Source organism: Phoxinus phoxinus, assembly GCF_949152265.1.
Source record: "Phoxinus phoxinus genome assembly, chromosome: 20".
NCBI classification, from domain to species: Eukaryota; Metazoa; Chordata; class Actinopteri; order Cypriniformes; family Leuciscidae; genus Phoxinus; species Phoxinus phoxinus.
The window spans coordinates 28,084,516-28,094,178 of NC_136895.1; the positions used below are offsets into that span (position 1 = coordinate 28,084,516).

The 9,663-nt window shown below is 41.1% G+C and overlaps 1 long non-coding RNA gene across 1 annotated transcript; it reads left to right on the top strand.

Moving 5' to 3' along the window:
- Positions 1–6,989: 6,989 nt before the first annotated feature.
- Positions 6,990–8,865, top strand: LOC306988365. Its single transcript, XR_013795388.1, has 3 exons — positions 6,990–7,394; positions 7,494–7,647; positions 8,615–8,865. It is a non-coding gene; the product is annotated as an uncharacterized lncRNA (long non-coding RNA).
- Positions 8,866–9,663: the final 798 nt, after the last annotated feature.

Sequence of the window (9,663 nt, forward strand, 5' to 3'; positions counted from 1 at the left end):
GTGGCCCACTCTCGAACGAGATGCACGGCGCTTTATCGCCTCATGCACGGTTTGTGCTCAAACTAAGTCAAGTAACTCTCCGCCGGCTGGTCTTCTTAGACCTCTCCCTGTCCCGTCTCGTCCTTGGTCTCATGTCGCTCTGGACTTTATTACTGGTCTCCCTTCGTCGGCCGGTAATACCGTCATCCTGACTGTGGTGGATCGCTTTTCTAAATCCGCGCACTTTATTCCTCTCGCTAAACTTCCCTCTGCCAGAGAGACGGCCCAGATAATGGTCGCTCACGTTTTCAAGATTCACGGTCTCCCCTCAGACGTCGTTTCAGATAGGGGGCCTCAGTTCACGTCACAGTTCTGGAGGGAGTTTTGTCGTCTGATCGGTGCGTCTGTCAGCCTCTCGTCTGGTTTTCATCCCCAGACTAACGGGCAGGCTGAACGCACCAATCAGATCGTCGGTCGACTCCTGCGTACCTTGGCTTTTCGTAATCCCTCGTCTTGGGCTGAACAGCTGCCCTGGGCCGAATATGCCCATAATTCTCTGCCTACGTCCGCTACCGGTCTTTCCCCGTTTCATTGTTGCTTAGGGTATCAGCCTCCTCTGTTTTCCTCTCAGGATGCTGAATCCAATGTTCCGTCAGTAAAGTCCTTCATCCAGCGTTGTAAGCGAACTTGGAGACGGGTTAGGTCGGCTCTTTGTCGTTCGAGGGCACGTACTCAAAGAACCGCTAACAAACGTCGTGTCAAGAGTCCTAGATACATTTGTGGCCAGAGAGTGTGGCTTTCCACCCTCAACCTGCCTCTCCAGGTCACTTCCCGCAAACTAACTCCTCGTTTCATCGGACCTTATCAAATTTCCAAGGTCATCAGTCCTGTCGCCGTCAAATTGAGACTCCCCCCCAATCTCCGTCGTATCCATCCTGTTTTTCATGTCTCTTGCATCAAACCTGTCGTGCGCGCTCCTCCTCGTACCCCCCCTCCCCTCCCTGTTCGTATCGAGGGAGCCCCTATTTACACCGTTCACAAGCTCCTTGATATGCGTCGTCGGGGTCGCGGACATCAATTCCTGGTAGATTGGGAGGGGTATGGTCCTGAGGAGAGAAGCTGGATTCCTTCCCGGGACATCCTGGACCGCTCGCTCATTGATGACTTCCTCCGTACCCACCAGGCCCCTCCCTTGGGAGCGCCAGGAGGCGCTCGTTGAGGGGGGGGTACTGTCATGAGTCTGGTAGCCTTCTCTGTCTCCCTCTTCTGGTTGTACTCGCACACACTCTATTACGCACACACACACAGACTTCACGCACCTTCACTCATCCTCAGCTGTTTCTAATCGCTACTCATTATCATGCTCACTCTCACACCTGTTCTCTCTTCCTTCTAATTATGGTTGCTACTTCTAGCTTCCCCTTTTCTCTGCTGTTTGCCAGATTATTTCGTACCCAGACATATGCGTGTGATTGCTATTACCTGCTGTTCCTGTCCTGTCCTGTCTTGTCTGTGACCGTCATACATCTAGCCTGGTTCAGGTCTGTCTCCGTTTGCTTATATTAATCATATGCTCTACACTCTGTCCAGCCTGCCCGTTGCTGAACAGCATTCTGAGCGTGCATCTCACCAACCCGTTACCGCTCGAGAGATCAGTGGATAAGAGCCCGCCGGATCCCTTTCGCGGACTGTTTGCGGTTCCCCTTTTGACAAAGAGACTTTCTGCCTTTTGTTTTTGAGCATCGTCACTGACGACTGGATTTCTGTTGTTTTTTCCTGAAGAAAGGATTTACTTTGTTTGGACTGATCTCTCTGTCATCATTAAAAGAGACTGTTATTTGCATCTTCGCTTTTGGGTCTAATCTTTCTACATAACAGAGGGAGTGATGGTGAGTTTGACTTCTCTTTCAGTCGGTCTCTCGAAGATACGCCGGACCGACGAATAGGAATCTCACTTAGAGAGTCAATCTACTTAGCGTGTAACTAAACGAGACAATGGACATTGGCATGCTATGATTTGTGCGGGTATATAATGAGCAGCAGGTGCAATGCAGCTTCAGCTTTTCACTGAGGAGACGAGCGTTTGTTGTTCCTGCTTCTGAATAGTTTATCTGTGAAAGATGAGCCACGGGAAGACACGGCGCTTGCAACGGTGGTCAAATTACTGTACAACAGCTGGTTTTTTTCTGCTGGATCGGGCAGAATTTTTCTGTCCGAACCCGGCCCGCGTCTGACAGGCATAAAGATATTTATGTCCGAGCCCGACCCGAGACCGACAGTTAAAATCCAAATTTTTTCTCATACTAATGACACATGTACGTTTGTTTGTGTGGAAAGCCCGCTTTTATTAAGCAACTGTAGGAAGGCATTCGGAAATGTCAACCGTTGAGCGCATCAGCGCGCGGATCAACAAGCGTCTTAACACAGGCGCGCATGCACGTGTTTCGTTGTCACGGTTACATAAACAAATTTCCGCACACAGGAAGACAGATGTTATGGTAATATTTTACATGTATTTTAATCACAAAAACGAACGTTAGCATCAAGTGAAAGCATCAGGCACATTGGCTACCTACATAATAAGCTGTTTTAAATGTAAAATGTTCAATGCCTTAACGCGCTGATGTGACCGAGCCCGACCCGAACCCGAACATCATTTCGAAATATCTCTCCGAACCCGGCCCGGCCCGTCGGGTATCCATCCTCTAGTGCTGTGCAGTGCCAGTGATAGTCTCTCCCCTGTGAAGGATCCCTTTCTCTACAGATAAAGCGTTGTCGGGATAATTTCGGTTTCGCGTATCTACCCCAAAGTGATCAAATTCACTTTTTACGGCCAGACAAGTAGTTTGTTAAGGCTTGGTTTGTAGGGAATTACAAACCTGCCCACATATATTCAAATAGGCATAACTATAGAATTAATTCTTAATGCGCACGTGAACACCATCAGCGTTTGATGGTTTAAATAATGTAAAATTGTATTGCTCTCTGCTGAAAATAATATATAAAGTTAGTATTCCTCCAGGGAGCGCTCGACATAATAAATGTAATAAAACATGGGCTGTGTCCGAAATCGCCCCCTATACCCTTAAATAGGCCATAATTTGAGGCAACAGCCATTTGTAGTGTTGTCCGACACCATAGTGGACGTTACTGAGTGCACTTATTCAATCCCACAATGCACCGCAATAACGAGTGTACGGCTGCGTCCGAAAGATCAAGTTCAAGTTCATTTTATTTATATAGCACGTTTTATAACAGCCACCGACTGACCAAAGTGCTTTACAGAACTACAAAATTAAAAGGCAATAATACAGCATAACACATAAGTACATCAAGCTAAGAACAGCCTTAAACAAGAGTCGCAAAACAGTGTCAGACTCATCAATAATAAGCAGAAATGGCAGCATCAGACTTAGATAAATAGAAAATACCGCATCGTACTAAAAAAAAACAAAAAAACAAAAAACAGCCTTATTTATAGGCCAAAGAAAACAAGTGCGTTTTTAAAAGTGACTTAAAGGAGATCACGGAAGGGGCTATCCTGACTTTTATGGGCAAATTATTCCACAGCCGAGACCCAGCCACAGAAAATGCTCGATCCCCTCTGCGTTTAAGTCTGGAGTGCGGGACTAATAACAGATTCTTGTCACTTGACCTCAGACTTCTTGACGGGGTGTATGGTTGTAGCAGTTCAGATAGGTAGCTCGGTGCTTGGTTGCATAGAGATTTCTACACAAATAAAAGGATTTTAAAATCAATTCTGAGATTAATGGGCAACCAATGAAGAGACCTCAGAATTGGGGTGATATGGTCACTTTTCCGACTATTTGAGAGGAATCTTGCGGCGGCATTTTGCACCAATTGAAGACGAGCAGTTTGAGTTTTCGAGATACCGCAATAAAGTGAATTGCAGTAATCTACACGTGTGGTGATAAAAGCATGAACAGCCATCTCAAGAGATTTAGGATTGAGGAAGGGTTTGACTTTTGACAACAGACGAAGTTGATAAAAGCTAGAGCTTATTACAGAGGAAATTTGTTTCTCAAAATTTAAAGACTCATCCAGTAGAACGCCCAGGTTCCGTACACTTGAAGATCTAAAAGCCGATATCTGCCTAGGTCGAATGTGGCAGCCTGGGGATTAACAGTGGACCCAAAAACAACGATCTCTGTTTTGTTTTCATTTAAAAATTAAAAAAATTTGGTCCAGCCAAAGTTTTACTTCGTCTAGAGAACCTAGTAATGATGAAAGGGTGGAGGGATCATTTCTGTTGATTGGAACATACATTTGAGTGTCGTCTGCCTAACAGTGAAAAGATACCCCATGTCTTCTTAGAATGGTGCCCAGTGGTAGCATGTAGAGAGAAAATAGAGAAGGCGCTAAGATAGATCATTGCGGAAGACCACAAGATGATGAAAGATGATAAATGCTGCCTTCGGAGGACTCAATCCAAGGTCGGAAGACATCAAGGCACGTCCGAATGCAATGTTAGCTTCACTTGTCTCCTGGGTCACCGTGATTTTGCCAAGTAAGACATGTTCCTGGATCAACATATTTTGTTGATCCTGGAATAACATTCCTGTCCCAAAATGTAGTCCTTAACCTAACCCTACCCGTAAACCTACCCTACCAATACTATTCCCTAAAATCAGAGGGAAATGGCAGGTGAATAACACTGATGTTGAAGCACCTCACCCTGGTTCTAAGCCTAAACTGGACATAAACTGTAAACTTGTCCTTCAAATCTGATTGGTTGATTAGAAAGTTGTTCCAGAATCAACAAAAATGTGGTACGTGGTGAAATCACGTTCACTTGTCCCAATCTGATGGATTTTTGAAGGCAGCATAGATGTATCCTTCTCTGCCTTTAATATCCCACAATACTGTGCTTTCCATTCTGTGACAGTTGAGCTAGAAAAATAAAGATGGCGTCTGAAAGTTGTGGCTGGTGGTTGTGTGTAAATGTACATTTTTGATCAACGATTTCCACTTGTGATGTAATTTCTCAGTTTGATGTGTTTATTCCTCAGACTCTGTCCACTGTTGTGGTCCAACTGAAGCTGTGATCCGATTGGTCCTCTCTGCTCTGGTGGGCGTGGCTACTGTCATTATTCTGATCTCAGCATCAGTCTCTCTCTACCTCTGGAGGTGGAATATCAGGATTGTCCAGCTTCAGTCTGTCTCTGAATCTCCCATCAAGAACATCTTCATATACTGTACAGTGAATCTGTCGGCCCGTTTATTGATTTCTGCTATTAAAGTGTTTTCAAACCTCTATTGAATCACATCATTATCCAGAACCTCCCTCCTTCACTGAAACGGACACATGTGCACCTCTAGAATAAAGCGCGGCTGAAGAACAAACAGAGTTCATCTCAGATTAACAGTTTTTTTTTTTTTTTTTACTTATTAAATTGTTTTAAGTATAAACTTGAAATGAGTAACATAAAACAACTGAACAAACACACAAAAAAGTAAAATAGTTAATTACAGTTTGTGGTCATTGAAATATAAAACCGGTGAAGCAAATATTGAACTCAACAATGACTGAACTGTGATATTAATCTGGCTGTGAGCTCAGTCACAGTGTCCGTTCACGCGTCCGTCTCCTTTAACATCATGAGAGTCAACAAGCTTTTGCTGATCTTACATTTCTGGGCCTGTATGAAAACTAATAGCAGAGTAAATGTTGCATGAGAGTTGGATTGGAGATTCGTATCTACAGATGTGTTATTTAGTGCTGTGAGCTGTAAATCCTCTGACTCGGGCTGTGCAATATTGACCAAAAAATCATATCTCAATATAATTTTGTATTGACAAAATCCATCTTTGCACTGCAGAAGTGGCACAAAAGCAGCATCTGAGAAGGTGTTTAGATGTATTTACACAGACTGATTAATGCAGCTCAGATGTAGCATAAATGCGCATAATTTGTAATTACATAAATAATGCAATGATATTAATGTTATGAATATAAAATCATGAATGCTGAAACATGAAATGATTTTAGAAAATAAATTATAGTTTAAACATGAAACTCATTTCGCCAGTAGGTGGCAGGAAGTAGCTGTTACAGTTTTTCTTGATTGTTTACACACATTTTCTGAAAGCATGCCTCATATTCTCAGAACTCTACACACAAATAAAATAAAAACACACACACACAATGGGCAAAACCCCTCAATTCTCCTGCAAAATTAAACTTTACATTCAAAACAATGTTATTTATTCTCAAAATGGTATTTTGTTTTCAAATGACACACACAACACAAACCATAATGTGTATAGACATTTATAAGAACCAGTTGAACACTGATGTGCTCAATGGAAAACACTTCTTCTCCATTCATCATAAATTACTTAGGCCTTTTTTTTGTTCAGTGTTACACTACTACAGACAGTACATACATAAGTGTGTTGTAAAATATGTGTGTGTGTGTGTGTGTGTGTGTGTGTGGGGGGGGGGGGGGGGGGGGGGGGGGTTTGGGTGGGATAGTGTTAAAACAAGGCCCTTAAAAATAAATACAGTGGCAAAAATGAACCAGGAGAAGAAATATAGGATTTAAGAGTTAATAGTAACAATATACAAAGTTATATTGTAGGAAAAAAAATTTCTATGAATAAATTGATTAAATGTAAACTATTTCGATATTATTGTTATTAATAAGTATGCATTTATTGAATTGAACATGAAACTACATTCAATAGTAATACAAATTCATCAAAACTCCTTGAAAGTAGGGCTTGTTTTATATATTGCATACTGTTACTTACTGTATAGCAGTATATGCACTGTCCAATCCTGCTGCTGGAGGGCAACTGTCCTGTAGAGTTTAGCTCCAGCCCCAGTTAAACACACTTAAACCAGCCAATCAAGGTCTTACTAGAGATAGAAACTTCCAGGCAGGTGTGTGGAGTCCAGTTGGATATAAACTCTGCAGGACAGTGGCCCTCCAGGAGTGACTTTGGACACCCCTGCACTAGAGTAATAAAAAAAGAAAAAAAAAAAGCTAATTCTAATGCTCTATACTTCCTTCTCTTTGCAGATCCTTGGCATTGTCATCCCCATTTATATTCCATGTGTACCTCTTTTGCTATTTTACTTTATATTATTTTTGTTTTGCTGTGTTAATTATTCTCTAACTTTTACTCTAGTCTTCCATCTCTCTCACCTATTTCTTGTTGTTGTTGTTGTTGTTTACTTTATAACTCAAATGCTCTTTTAAGAGCCATTCCACCCTACAAAAATGCACACAACTGTGTTAAGCAAGGGGGAGTGTGAGCAGTATTTAAAAGACTGCAGTAGAAGTGCCCATTCTGCCAGTACACCAGCATTCCACAGCTGATGTATTGCCACATCAAAAATCACTTTAGAGGTGATGGAAACCCCCCTGCCTGTTGATTCTTTGACCAAGGTAAGCGCAGTATAAACTCCTGTCAATCTATCAGTTACCCTTTTTAATAAGTCGTATGTAAAGTTACATTTTTGACTGACTGTTGTCTACTTTGGACAGATGCCACCTGACATCCTCTGACGCATCCTGATGGGAGCCGTCACAGACGACGGCGATGTGGCTTTCTGGAGACTTTCACTGACGTGCAAGGTTTTCAGGGACGTTGTCAGCCAGCCCAAATTCAGAGAAGAGGCCCACTTTGTATGGCTGGACAGTAAGTTCTTTAAATCTAAGTTGTGAGTAATGTAAAAGGTACTTGAGAAAGTCTGTCTGTCCGTGCATCTATCTATCTATCTATCTATCTATCTATCTATCTATCTATCTATCTATCTATCTATCTATCTATCTATCTATCTATCTATCTATCTATCTATCTATCTGTCTATCTATCTATCTGTCTATCTATCTATCTATCTATCTATCTATCTCTGTCTGCCTATCTATCTATCTGTCTATCTATCTATCTATCTATCTATCTATCTATCTATCTATCTATCTATCTATCTATCTATCTATCTATCTATCTCTGTCTGCCTATCTATCTATCTATCTATCTATCTATCTATCTATCTATCTATCTATCTATCTATCTATCTATCTATCTATCTATCTATCTATCTATCTATCTATCTATCTGTCTATCTATCTATCTATCTGTCTATCTGTCTATCTATCTATCTCTGTCTGCCAATCTATCTATCTATCTATCTATCTGTCTATCTATCTATCTATCTATCTATCTATCTATCTATCTATCTATCTATCTATCTATCTATCTATCTATCTATCTATCTATCTATCTATCTATCTATCTATCTATCTATCTCTACCTGTCTGTCTGTGTCTGATAGACTGTACTGCCTTCAAAACTTTCAGCTTGAAATCTACTTTGATCTTCAAACTGAAAACCTTCAAACTTCAAGCTTTTAAAAACTATTTCAAACTTTTAGGATAGGCTTTCTCAAGCCAAATTAAAGTTTGTGTTGACAAACTTTTTTAAACTAGTTTATGTAGGTACTTTACAGACAAAGCCAATAACACTCAAGCTTATCTTGTCTAACATTTTACTATAATATGTTTAAAATATATAAAAAATAAATTCCTTGTATGACTCTGTACTATGTTAATGCCTTTCTTCAAAATGATTCAATATTGTTTGTTCTGTATTTGATCTAAATTAGGTGTTGTGAACTGGAGTGCATTTTCCTGACAGTAAGCAAGTGTTCCGGGTGCCCTACTCGTTGCCTGTGCTTTGCACTGCACTACACTACACAAGGACTGCCCAGCTGGGTCTGTGGTGATGGCAGAAGGAGTCCTGCAGGGATTTTATTGCTCAGTTGATTGTTTTTTCAATGATGGAGGGGAATGTGTGTGTGTGTGTGTGTGTGTGTGTGTGTGTGTGTGTGTGTGTGTGTGTGTGTGTGTGTGTGTGTGTGTGTGTGTTTTTTCAATGATGGAGGGGAATGTGTGTGTGTGTGTGTGTGTGTGTTTCTCTTTTACACAATTATTTTTGTTTTGAAATAAAAGTTATCACTGGTATGAGTTTGTTTTTTTGAGTTGAAATGCATAATATGGGATACAGAGATTGACAATGTACTGTATTTAGTTGGTTTAACTTCATTAACTACTTTATTGGCATAAATGTTTTATAATAGCCTATTTAATGCACAAAAATAAACAAGAACTATTACAGAGGAATGATTAAAATAAGAAATATATAAGGTGCCATTAATATTTACAGTATTTCTTTTATTTACACAGTGAAATGCAACAGAATGTGAAAAACGTTTTAAATACTACACAGATATTACACAATGCTCTGTAATTCCTTATAAGTTTACCTTAGATCAGGCATAGTTAAAACTATGGATATGCGGTCTACTCCCTTCTGCTGCTTTCATTATTACATTAGAGTTTTTATTAATACTTTATAATTTTACTAAGGTATTATTTCAAATTTGCGCATGCATTTTGAAGAGGCGTCACGTCAAAACACGTGATGTCACCACCTAACGCAAATACGACGCATGCGCTGTCAGCGCGCTTTGGCACATGCGTTTTCAACCACATTTCCTGTTTACCGTGGCGTCGACGTCATATATATGCCACTAACCAATGAGAAGCGTTACGGGCGTGCAGCCCCGCCCCAGGTGCGGCCCCGCCTTGATTGACGTCATCACTTTACCACTAACCAATGACAAGCGTTGTGGGCGGGGCTGCACGTGCAGCC